Below are 13224 nucleotides of genomic sequence, written 5' to 3'. Positions count from 1 at the left end.
CAGTAGTGAGTCATATCCACATCTGTTTGTGACAAAATTAGTTGAAAATTCTCTGCTACAAGTTAAGAATAGAGTATTGAAATTCGAGAGTACCTGGCAAGGTAATACCCCATCACAGATGTTACAGATGTTACAATATCACCACAATAGAATTAGAGAAGAACAAGAACACGAACAAAGACGTATGAAAGATACAAAAATGAAAATGCTTGTTGCACAGTCAGTTCCAGCCGATGGTCATCATCAAAAGGGTGATGCCGCAGGTCCTACGAAAGGGACATGCAACTATTGTAAACAACCAGGTCATTATATACACGATTGTCCAGTCCTGAAACATAATATTGCTACAGGTAGAACACATGAGAGACCACGTCCACCTAGACAGGATCAGAACCAACAACAAATCCCTCAGCATGCACAACCTAGGTTGGCTCCGCAACAATTAGCTCCGCAACAGGGAGCTCCACAACAGATCGTAGCACCACCACAAGCGCAGCCTATTGCTGCAACACAAGCGACAACACAACAGATGTATCAGTATGCACAAGCAGATTATCCCGATTATCAGCGATACTCATGAGATAGCCTAGAGAGGGAAGTTGGCTTACCCCTTATTGAGGTTCCTGTAGACCAAGAGGGACCTTATGTACATAGTGAACTATTAGGGGAAGACAGAAAGTTTTTACTTGATACAGGGGCAAGCAGAACGACTATAAGACGCAGTGAAGTTCCAGGGGCACCCCTCTCAGGCTCACAAAATATTTCCCTTGGATTCTCAGGAAAACCTATAATAAATGACGTGACACAACCTCTTCCACTTACGATTGGTCCATTGACACGTACTACAGATTTATTGCTCACTAAATCATGTCCAGAAAACTTGTTAGGTATAAAAACATTGAAAGCTCTAGGAGCTATAATATGTTGTTCTCCGGAAGGAGTACGACTATTTTTACGTGACTTTAAAGGTCACTACGTGTCCAGAGACATGGATCACCGACTGCAGGATTTACCTACACATTTATGGGCACAAGGCCCCACTGATGTTGGTTGCATGAATATTACACCATATCGTGTCACACTAAAAACAGGAGTAATACTACCACGAATACGACAATACAAGTTACCACCCGATGCTGTTGTGGCTTTGCTGCAAATCATTGACGAGCTCATTGCACAAGGAGTGGTTGTCGAAACTGACTCCAATGTATGTAATTCCCCGATAATTCCGATTCTTAAAAGAACGGATCCAAAAGCACCACCAGTATATCGATTAGTTATTGATCTGCGCGAATTAAATAAATGTATTGTACCACAATACCCCGTGGTCCCAGATATCTCTTCATTACTAACAGCTATTGACTCAGAAGCAACGTTCTTCACTGTAATTGATCTCAAGAATGCTTTCTTTAGTGTCCCAATAGATCAGGAAAGTCAATATTTGTTCGGATTCAGTTTAAATGGACGAAGTTTTAAATTCACACGCGCACCTCAAGGATTTACAGAAAGCCCCAGCATCTATAGCCAAGCACTGAAACGAGAACTTGACAGTATCCACATGCCAGTTAACACTGCCTTGCTTCAATATGTCGATGATCTGCTGATCACCGCTCGAAGCGAACTTGAATGTGAAAAAGCGTCACTGACGGTTTTGAAATTTCTGGCCGACAAGGGGCACAAGGTGTCCCCTTCTAAGCTGCAATTCTGTGTCCAGCGAGTTGTTTACCTTGGGCACTCGCTGTCCAAGGAGGGAAGACAGCTTACACCCGACCGCATCCAGTTAATCGCTAACATGCCACCACCCAAGACACAAAAGGAGGTGCGGGCTTTTATAGGCCTCACTTCATACTGTAGGCAGTGGATCCCTCAATATGCATTTCTAGCAAAACCACTCATCCAGTTGACAACACAGGAGGCAGCCACATCGACTGTCCTCCCTTGGACTCAAGAACATACACACGCCTTTGAAAGCTTAAAGAAAGCTTTATGCCAAGCACCTGTTTTAGCAACACCATGTTACAGCAAACATTTTACACTCTTTGTTACAGAACGCGAAGGTACTGCTTTGTCAGTACTCACTCAGGAACAAGCAGGATCACACAAACCATGTGCTTATTTCTCTAGTACATTAGATCCAGTAGCTCAGGCTCTTCCTGCGTGCCTGAAATCGGTGGCAGCAACAGCTTTAGCTATCAGACAAAGCGACGCCATAGTGTTAGGACATCAATTGACAGTACAAGTACCACACGCAGTAGAGGTTCTCTTGAACCGCACACAAAGACAACACTTGACTATAGCGAGACTCACCGGTTACGAACTGACATTGTTTCAGCCACACATAGAAATCAGACGTTGTAATACGTTAAATCCTGCCACACTGTTACCAGTGGGCGGAACAGATCCATTGGCACATGATTGTGTCGAAGTCATTACTATCACGACGAAACCCAGACAAGACTTGACAGATATCCCTTTGTCAGATCCAGACTTGACATTGTATGTAGATGGGTCATGTATGAGAACAAGTACAGGAGAGTTAGTGGCTGCTTACGCAGTCACAACAGACACTGAAGTCATTGAAACATATTGCATAAATACCTTGTCAGCTCAAGCAGCAGAGCTCATCGCTCTGACACAAGCCTGTATTCAAGCCACAAATAAGAAAGTCAATATATACACAGATTCACGTTATGCATTCGGAGTCGTCCATGACTTCGGCGTACTGTGGCGAGAGAGAGGTTACTTAACTTCTCACGGTGCCCACATCCAACACGGACCCCTCATTCAAGCCCTATTAGACGCGATTCATCTACCCACTGCAATATCGATTATGAAATGCAAAGCCCATACAAAAGTTACCGATATCATTTCTCAGGGTAATGACCTAGCTGACAGAACAGCTAAACAGACTGCTCAGAATCAGACTCACACAACTGACATGACAAAGACAATAGTTCCGACGCCAACGCATTGCATGACAGTTAAGGATCCCGCCCTTGATGTAATTGACATACAGACACATGCTACACCAGAAGAAATAAAGAAATGGACTGAATTAGGAGGGATCCAAACAGATCAGGGATGGATGACGAAGGAAAAATCTATATGGTTTCTTCCCGACTCTATGGTTCAAGTTATCATTAACACAATACATAGTCCAGCGCACCTCGGGGAAAAAGCTATGCTAGACAGCATTCAACACATTTGGTTCAACAAACACTTGCGAGCAGCAGCTAAACAAAAAGTTCGTACCTGTATGATATGTTGTCAGTTTAATCCAGGTAAAAGCATCCCCGTAGAGCAGGGTGGATTTCAAACTCCCGATCATGCTTTTGAAGTCCTCCAGATGGATTATATCCAGATGGAACGATGTCGAGGATTCAAATATGTTCTCGTAGTTGTCTGTGCTCTTTCCCGTTGGACAGAAGCATACCCGGTTTCAGATTACACTGCCCCGACTACTGCCAAACAGTTAGTTCGAGAATTCTTCCCACGGTACGGTTTACCACGTGTTGTCTACTCAGATAACGGCCAGCCGTTCTCATCCGAACTAATGAAACACGTTTCCCTTCTATTAGGCTACCTATGGAAATTCCACTGTGTCCGACATCCTGAGGCCGCAGGTCTCGTGGAACGCCATAATCAAACTCTGAAAATTAGATTGTCCAAAATATGTAGGGAAAAAGGTGTCGACTGGATAGTAGCCTTACCAGTTGCGCTCTTTTACATGAGAATGGTAGCACATTCTCGAACTGGGCTATCCCCGTACGAGGTGATCTTCGGTAGACCACCAAATATGTGGGGGACGCCTATACCTCGCAAAATCACTGATGTTGACTGTAATATGCTGACAGATTACCTGGCTTCCTTGATGTCTGCACTACAATCTTGTCGTTCACAGGTAACCGCAGCTTTTCCCGATAATACTGAGGTGAAGCCCCATGACGTGGTTCCTGGTGACCTGGTTTTGGTCAGGAATTTCGACCGGAAGACCCAACTGGATCCTAGGTGGAAGTCGCCTAAGTTAGTTCTACTGACTACAAGGACAACCATGAAGATCGAAGGACGGAAAGGGTGGTTGCACTCGAGTCATATCAAGAAATTTTATGGACTACCATCCAGTATAAATACTCAACCCTGTATTCCCTCAAAGACAGACTCAAAGCTCCCCTTGGCTGAATTAACCAAACCAGAACTTTATAAACTAAAATTGAGGTCTAGTAAGTCAGACAATTTGATTGTTTAAGTCCTCTCCAAGGTGAATCGGTTGAATTTGTCTCTGACATGTATCCTCTAGACCGGAATAGAGAAAGAAATCATCAGATGCAGCTCAAAAAGCATGCGTATTGTAAATCACTTCGTAGTCACTGTACAGTAACATTATTAATTTTGTTTTTTCTAAGTCTTCTGATCATTATTTTTAGCATACTATTGCATATGTATTACCCTATTCTTAAGCGTGCTTACAATATAACTGCAGAACATTCTTTTAGCGAATTTCCTCCGCATGAATTGTCCTATAGATTTGCGCTGCGCAACAACACATTCATTAGTATGTTACATCATTCTCATCAGACCAGCAATGCCACAAATTGTTGGATATGTGGCCGACTCCCTCCCTATCAAAACTATAAGGGAGTTTTGCCCCTCTTTCCATATCCGTTCACACACAATGGCTCCTGTGGAGCATGGTTTAGTTTGATTAATTCCCTAGATTCAAATTCCGCAGTTTATCAAGACAACTGGGTATGGGGAAACCTGAACTTAGTTTTACTTAAAGTCTGCTACCCTAACAAGGAGGGACTCCCCAAAAGAACAGGAACTGATCTAGAAAATGAAGTATATGGATTAGGTAATTTTACACTTAACCTCATGATCCTGAACGTTGAATCTGAAGCTACACCAATCTTGCCCGCCATGTCAGTATTCCCAGTAAAAGGGGAATTATGTATAAGAAAGAATGGTTCCATACACATGGGCCATAGTAAATGCACCACTGTAATAAAATTCAGTGATCAAGGCAAGTCTACATTTAGAGCTTCCCATCATTCCTACTTCATATGTGGCCAGACCGCATATATATGTCTACCTCTAGATTGGGATGGTACTTGTTACATAGCATTCCTTCTGCCACCTGTTTTCCTAGCTCCTCCTGATTATCATAGAAATACCCATTTAGTACACAATAGACAACAGAGAGATCTCCCAATTGTCGATTACACTGAAACAGCATGGGAAAAATACACAGATTTCAATAAAGGATTCTTTCCCTATATAGGTACAGTCACTAATAGTAAGCTGATACGTAGATTAACCAGAACCCTTGAAGCAGTAGTGAACGAAACTATTTCCGCCTTAGGCAATTTAACAGAAGAGCAGTCTGCTATGCGGATTGTTGTGCTTCAAAATCGTCTTGTCCTTGACGTCATCCTGGCCGATAGGGGCGGAGCTTGTAGGGTCATCGGATCAAGTTGTTGCATTTTCATACCAGAAAATTCGCCGTCAGTATATAAAGCCATAACCCGCCTTCATAAGATTATAAGCCAGATACACCAGAGTCCAGGCACCTGGACTTGGTCCGGTTGGTTCTGGGGCGTGTTGTCAGCCTGGGGATGGAGAATCCTATCCTTCCTAGGTATTGGCTTTCTCATACTATTCAGTTGCTGCTTATGTCTACAATGTGGGCCAGCGATTTGTGGTCTGTGTGCCACATCGTGTATCCCACATCCACGTTTTCATTCAAGATCCCGGAAGAAGAAGAAAGAAGAACAAATGATGTTATATGAACAGATCGATGGATTAATGAAGATCGATATCTCCTGAGGGTCCGTAGGGGACAAGGAGGGAATGAGGAAATATGAATTTTGTGATCAGTTATGTCCCCTATCGTAGACCCCAACGGCTCCATGTACCTGCTATAAGTACATGTATGTTACCTCCTGCTCCAGTTTTGAAGACGCAAATATATGTGCGTCCACCGTCAACATGTCCTCTTTCAGATCCGCCATGAATGGGTCAGATATTCCATTCCTAAGTATGAAAGGTCACCGACTTTATATGGTTCACTTTCCAACATTTTACAGATTCAGGCGAGTAGGCCCGAATTCTGTCATCAAGCCTTTTCTTGCCTTCTGCTTCTGAAAGCTCCAGTCTGAGCCTGCATCTGTATCCATGAACTTTGTCCTACTCCCTGCGCGGCTAACGGTGCCTGATCCAGCATATTGCTTGCCAAAAACTGTATTTCACCTTCAAGATTATCTACTCCGCTCCCCATCCGATGCATTCCTGTCTAGTAGTTTAGGTAAACATTCCTCCAGCTACCGTGCAAAGGGCCAGGCCTCGCTGTCCTCATGCAAGTAATTCATAGCCCCGGTACCATGGAATATTCCTACCCCCTCGCATCTAGTGTAGACACTTAGACGCTTGTACACGCACTAACAGTCAGTATAGAATAGATTCTATCCTAGAGACCTTTCCTTTTGGATAACACAGTTCTTTAAACATAGGATATTAGATATGATTTGGGATTAGGTTGACATAACCCCAGACTTCTGTCTCCACATGTAGAGCTAAATGTCAAGTCCCTTTCACCCTCTAGTTGCACGTCAATCACACGTCATGCGGCTGCGCGCGCATCTCTGCCAAATATTTCTGCTGACATTGCAGGATTCTTTTATGGATCCACCCACTTGTGACATCATGTTTAATGACGTATTTTAGTTACACCTATGTTTACGCCTCTATTAGTTACGTATGTACAGTTTATCTGAATTATCAGCTGTCACGCCTCTTGCATCTGTTTCACTGTAATGTATTTTCTATAAAACTGCTTAACTGTCAATAATATATGCTCCCTTCCTTCCTGAACTTTCGTGGTGATGGAATAGAAGGCCCACAATTCGAATTGTATTCCTTTGTATAGGAATAAAGCCCTTTTAAAACCTCTAATACCACGGATTCTGCCTCTTATTTTTACTGAGTTATTCTCACTAAGACTTTACCGCATAAAAAATAGTACCGGTAACGAAATATTTACCACAGAAGCAGAACAAAGAACCGGAGGTGCCCGAGCGACCGCGCACCCCGGAAGCGACAGAAAAGAAAGTCCACATCCCCAAGGATGTCGTTCGAGAGTATGTCCGAGAGGACGACATACAACAGTGGTTCAAGGCCTACGAGATCGCCATGACCTCCCACCGGATCGATCGAAGTGACTGGGGAGCCGGTCTATGGGGGAGGTTCGTCAATGAAGGCCGCGATGCCCTGCTACAGCTCCCAGACCATCAGATGTCATCCTATGGCCACATGAAGGCTGCCCTCCTCACCCGATATGGGCTCACACCCGAAATGTACCGCCAGAGGTTCCGAGACTGCACCCGGATCCCGGGTACAACTTGGGTGGAATATGTCAAGTATTTCAGCCGAGCCTTCGAGGGTTGGATCAAGGGAAGCCACGTAACGACCTACGAGCAACTTTTTAATCTCATGGTGTGGGAGCACCTCTCTAACAACTGCTTCGTCGAGCTCAGGCAGCACCTCCTCGACAGTAAATTGACTGACCCACGGCAACTCGCCGCCGAAGCTGACCGGTGGGAAAGCACCCGAGTGGGCCGGAGAGGGCCACACGAACAGAACCGGAACAACCAAGGTCAGCACCGTCCCCGAGGAGAAGGCCAGGGACGAGGAAGAGACACCGTCCCGGCCGCTCCCGCTGCCAGCACCCCGCCCCCGGCCAGCCGGGGCAACCCCCCGATGCGCCCGGGGTTCCGAGCCAACGTCACGTGTCACCGATTCCAGCGAGTCGGCCACTACGCCAATGACCCGAACTGTCCACAGAACCAAACTCCGAGACCCCGCCAGGTAGCTGCCGCCGCCCTGGGGGGAGAACAAATCTCCGAAGAACAGGAAGAATACGAGCAGGCAAAACAAGAGTGGGAACCGGCCGCCATGGTTCTAGCGTGCCTAGGGGGAAGAGACATGGTCCCGCGGGCTACCCTACCCGCCAACACCAGAAAATATAGCCAGTGGGTGAACATTAATGGACTCCGGGCCGAAGCACTACGTGACACGGGGGCCAGTGTGACGGCCGTCCGCTGTCACCTGGTAAAACCAGAGCAGATCCTGCCGAACATTCTCTGCCCCGTCCGTTCAGCCGACAATTCAGAGAGTCTATGTCGGATGGCCTGCGTCCCCTTCGAATGGGGAGGAGTCTCCGGCATGTTGAAGGTGACGGTCCGGGATGATGCCCCCGTGGACTGTCTCCTGGGGAATGATCTTGAGAGTTCCCCGTGGGCCGCCGTAGAAAGAAGAGAACACCTGGGGATGTTGGGCCTCCCGGACTGGGCGTGCGTAACCACCCGGTCCATGGCCGCCCGTGCCATCCCCCGACCAGAAGAACCAGAATGGCCAGCACCTCCTCCCCCGATCGCTCCAGTAGGGGGACACCGACTATACCGACCCCCCAGAGCAAACCCCCGAAGGGGTCGCTCAGCCCCAGGACCTTCCCGACCTGGCTCAGTGGCGTCAAGAAGGGGGGCCCACCCAGGAACAGTTCCGTCAAGAACAGAAGACCTGTCCCTCCCTCGAGGGACTCCGCCAGCAAGCCCTCGCCCAAAGCGCAGGGGACACCACCGGAGCCCATTGGATCTATTGGGACAACGACCTATTGTACAGTGAACAGAGAATCGCGGAGTTAGGGGCCAGTCGAGTGCTGGTGGTGCCCCTCCGTTTTAGAGACTTCCTGTTAAATTTGGCCCACGATGTCCCTCTGGCTGGACACCTGGGCCAGGACAAAACCTACAGTCGCCTGGTGACCCACTTTTTCTGGCCAAAGATGAGAAACGACGTCCTCAACCACTGCCGGTCCTGCCCCACGTGCCAGGCCAGCGGGAAGAGCGGCCGCAAACTCAAAGCACCTCTGCAACCCTTCCCAGTTGTCACCACCCCGTTCGAGAGGGTGGGAATAGACATTGTGGGGCCCCTGGACCCCCGTACAGCACAAGGACATCGGTTCATCCTGGTACTGGTGGACCACGCCACCCGCTACCCCGAGGCTGTGCCCCTGCAAACTGTGACAGCCCCGGTGGTCGGCCGGGCCTTAATGGGGATCTTCTCCCGGGTGGGCTTCCCCCGAGAAGTCATCAGCGACAGAGGCACAAACTTTATTTCGAAGTATATGAAGTCCCTCTGGCAACAGTGCGGGGTCACCTACCGATTCACGACCCCCCTATCACCCTCAAGGAAACTGACTAGTCGAGCGGTTCAACCGCACGCTCAAGGGAATGATTGGGGGTTGGAAGAGCCCCTCCGTCGCCAGTGGGATGTACTACTTCCGTGCCTCCTCTTCGCCTATCGAAGTTCCCCAGAAGTCCCTCGGCTTTAGCCCTTTCGAACTCTTGTACGGGCACCCTGTGCGAGGGCCCCTCAGCCTAGTCAAAGAAGGTTGGGAGATGGCCCCCCTAAAGACCCCTCCAGACGTCTTCAAGTACCTCCTGACCCTACGCAATCAGACCAGGCGATTCAGAGAAAGGGCAAAAGCGAATCTTGAGGCGAGTCAGGAGGACATGAAAAAATGGTACGATCAAAATGCCTCCTCCATCGAATTCGAACCTGGCCAACAAGTGTGGGTGATGTCCCCCACCGAACCAGGTGCCTTGCAGGACAAGTGGACGGGGCCCTTCAAAGTGGTCGAACGCAAGAGCCCCGTCACCTATCTCATCGATATGGAATCTCCCCGGAACCCCCTCCGGGTCCTCCACACCAACAGACTCAAACCCCACTTTGTGCGCTCGGAGCTCAGCCTCCTGATGGCTACAGACAGTGGAGCGGAAGAAGACTCCGAGCCTCTCCCTGATCTCCTGAAGACTCGGGAGAAAGATGGTTCCGTGGACGGGGTCCGGCTCTCCGATGCCCTCACCCCGGAACAGCGCCAAGGCTGCCGGGACCTCCTGCTGCAGTTTTCTACCTTGTTTTCCCTCACCCCAGGGGTCACCCCCTGGTGCTTGCACGACGTGGACACTGGGGACAGTCCCCCTATCAGACACCGGGCATACCGCGTACCAGATCGGGTGCGGGCCTGCATCCAAGAGGAAGTATCAAAGATGCTCACGCTCGGGGTCATCGAGCCCTCGGACAGCCCCTGGGCCAGCCCGGTCGTGCTGGTCCCCAAAGCTGCTGCCCCCGGCACTACTCCTGAGCTCCGATTCTGCGTCGACTATCGGGGCTTGAATGCTGTCACCAGAACCGACGCTCATCCCATCCCCCGAGCGGATGAATTGATCGACCGCATGGGGGCTGCCCGCTACCTCAGCATCTTCGACCTGACAGCGGGCTACTGGCAGATCGGTCTCACACCCCGGGCCCAAGAACGATCCGCCTTTTCTACCCCCGATGGCCACTACCACTTCAAAGTCATGCCTTTCGGCATGAAGAATGCCCCAGCTACTTTTCAGCGACTGGTGAACCAGGTCTTGGCGGGGCTCGAGGAGTTCAGCGCCGCCTACCTGGACGATATCGCTGTGTACAGCCGCCACTGGTCCGACCACCTCCACCACCTCCGAGAGGTCCTGCAGGCCCTCCAACGGGCCGGCCTCACAATCAAGGCCAGCAAGTGCCAAATTGGTCAGGGATCCGTGACCTACCTCGGACACCAGGTGGGAAGCGGTCTGGTGGCCCCTCTGCAACTCAAAATCGCTGCCATCCAGTCCTGGCAGCCCCCAGTCACGCAGACCGAGGTCCGAGCCTTCTTGGGGCTCACCGGCTACTACCGGCGGTTCGTGAGGGACTATGGCAGCATTGTGGGGCCCCTCACGGGACTCACATCCAAAAACCACCCGAAGAAGATCAACTGGACCCCAGACTGTCAAGCGGCCTTCGAGAAGCTGAAAGCCGCCATGTGCACTGCCCCTGTGCTCCAGGCCCCCGACTACAGTCGGGAATTCATTGTGCAAACAGATGCCTCCGACCATGGCATCGGGGCGGTCCTCTCCCAGCTGAACTCCGAGGGACTTGACCAACCGGTGGCCTTCATCAGCAGACGCCTCCTGGCCCGAGAACAGCGCTGGAGCACCATCGAGAGGGAGGCCTTCGCAGTGGTGTGGGCCCTCAAAAAGCTCCGGCCCTATCTCTTCGGTACCCACTTCCGGGTGCAAACAGATCATCGACCCCTGCAGTGGCTAATGCAGATGCGGGGGGAAAACCCCAAACTATTGCGTTGGTCCATCTCCCTGCAGGGGATGGACTTCACTGTGGAACATCGACCGGGCCAAGACCACGCCAACGCAGATGGCCTGTCACGCTTTTTCCGCCTCGACGAGGAGAGTCCCCAAGAGGATGGGTGACTCTCCCCGCCTTCAGCTGGGGGGGACGCATGTTGGACAGGCCACATGAAGGGCTTGCTCCCTCCCCGCATGACAGGGCCCAAGCCCCGGCCCTCCAGGTGTTACCCACAGAAACAACCTGCACCCCGTCTCCAGATGGAACTCCTGCCCCCGGACATCTCTGTATCATGGGGCCGAACCACTACCGGCTCCCTCGCCCGGACCGGCCGCCATCTTGGACACTGCACCACGAGGCCGCGTGGCCTCAGCTCGACACTAACCCTGGGCCTGGCCAGGCCCCGACATCCCGGCACCACCATCCACCCAGGAGGTGAACGGACCACTTGGCAGGTCGATGGGAGAAAGAAGTGTCGATGGCTCTCCCCCGCCAGGTGCCGATCGCCCCCCAGCTCCCCCGGGCGCTGGCTCCACCCCCCTGCTGGGTGTCTGGACTCCCTCATCCCGGACCTCCCGACCTCCAAGTGCGAGGGTCCGGACATCAAAGGGCGCCAGACCTATAACTAAGGCAGCTCCAGAGCAGGAAGGCAGTTGTTTCCTGGAGTCGAGAGACACCGAGAAGAACTCATCCTTGACGGACTACCGGCGCTGCCGTAGCCCTGCCTTGTGAACTATCGTCCTGCCTGCTGGCGCTGCCGCGGCCTTCTGCATCCTCCATCCTCGTCGGGACCTGCTGGCGCTGCCGCGGACCGTTGTAACTACCACCTTTGTCGGGACCTGCTGGCGCTGCCGCGGACCGTTGTAACCACCACCTTCATCGGGACCTGCTGGCGCTGCCGCGGACCGTGTAACGACCACCTTCACCGGGACCTGCTGGCGCTGCCGCGGACCGTGTAACGACCACCTTCACCGGGACCTGCTGCCGCGGCCCGTCCAGCTAGAACACCGAGCTCGAGGATTGTGAGCTATCCATCATATCATCGCATCTACCAGATTGGTAACCAGACTGTCCCGCTACCCCCTTTCCCGACCAAGAGACTAGAATCGAGGGGACCCCTGAGTCCAGACCTCCTTGTACCATTCTATCGTACCTAAGAGATCGCTTATAAAGAACGTTAAACCTTATCCTTGTGTGGTGTACATCTGTGGGGGGGGAAGTTACTCGTCTGTACGATCGCTGGAGACGGCTCTCCCCGGAGACCTCTCCCCTTGTCCTCGGCCGACCCTCCCGGTCCGTCTAACAGGTGCACACAAATGGAAGGCCAAGGAGACAACCAACAAGCATGTGTACATCACATGCAAGACAAGGAACAGAGAACAACACCCTCACCCCATCAAAGCACACATGGCCGGCACAGTGAGTGAACTCAAACTACAGTCACCTCAGTGCAACAACTCAGGGAGGCAGCAAGGCAACCCATGTATAGGCACAGGGATGAAAGGAAGGCCCTGAAGTCAAACTGTGAACAGCCACACATATGTACACAACTACACAGGTGTATGCCAGCAGCACAACACACAGGGCACATTGACACACTCCATGACTGCCAAACACAAGTAGGATTCTTCACACATACCCCCCTCACACCTGCAGCACACAACCCCAGTGTCGGACACACAGAAGGGTGTCAATAATGTCCAGTCAATAAACAGACAAACAATCTCACTCCCTGGAGGTATCCACAAACATCACACACACACAGGGATGCCAGAACCTATGTCTGCACAAAAACAACAGCCTAACACAGAAACACACACAGAACCACAACAAGACCACACATGACCTGTGCAGCCAAACTGTGGGAAGGCAATGGGAGCACAGATACAACAGGAGTGCACAACCTCATCAGTCAGGAACAATGCAGACAACATACCACAACACAGACAAGAAGTTCACCATCACAGAACAACACAGCCACATCAAACACACAACAGATGCACATGACAA

The 13224-nt window shown here is 50.7% G+C and overlaps 1 long non-coding RNA gene across 2 annotated transcripts in view; it reads left to right on the top strand.

The window, feature by feature from the left end:
* The window catches only part of LOC146866294 (uncharacterized), a 97545-nt gene that overhangs the window by 56808 nt on the left and 27513 nt on the right, over positions 1-13224 (top strand). The window lies entirely within an intron of this gene.

Source organism: Triturus cristatus, chromosome 2_1 (genome assembly GCF_964204655.1).
Source record: "Triturus cristatus chromosome 2_1, aTriCri1.1, whole genome shotgun sequence".
In the NCBI taxonomy this organism is placed as follows: domain Eukaryota; kingdom Metazoa; phylum Chordata; class Amphibia; order Caudata; family Salamandridae; genus Triturus; species Triturus cristatus.
Note: the sequence above shows the minus strand (reverse complement) of the source record. Positions and strands in the feature narration are given on the sequence as shown.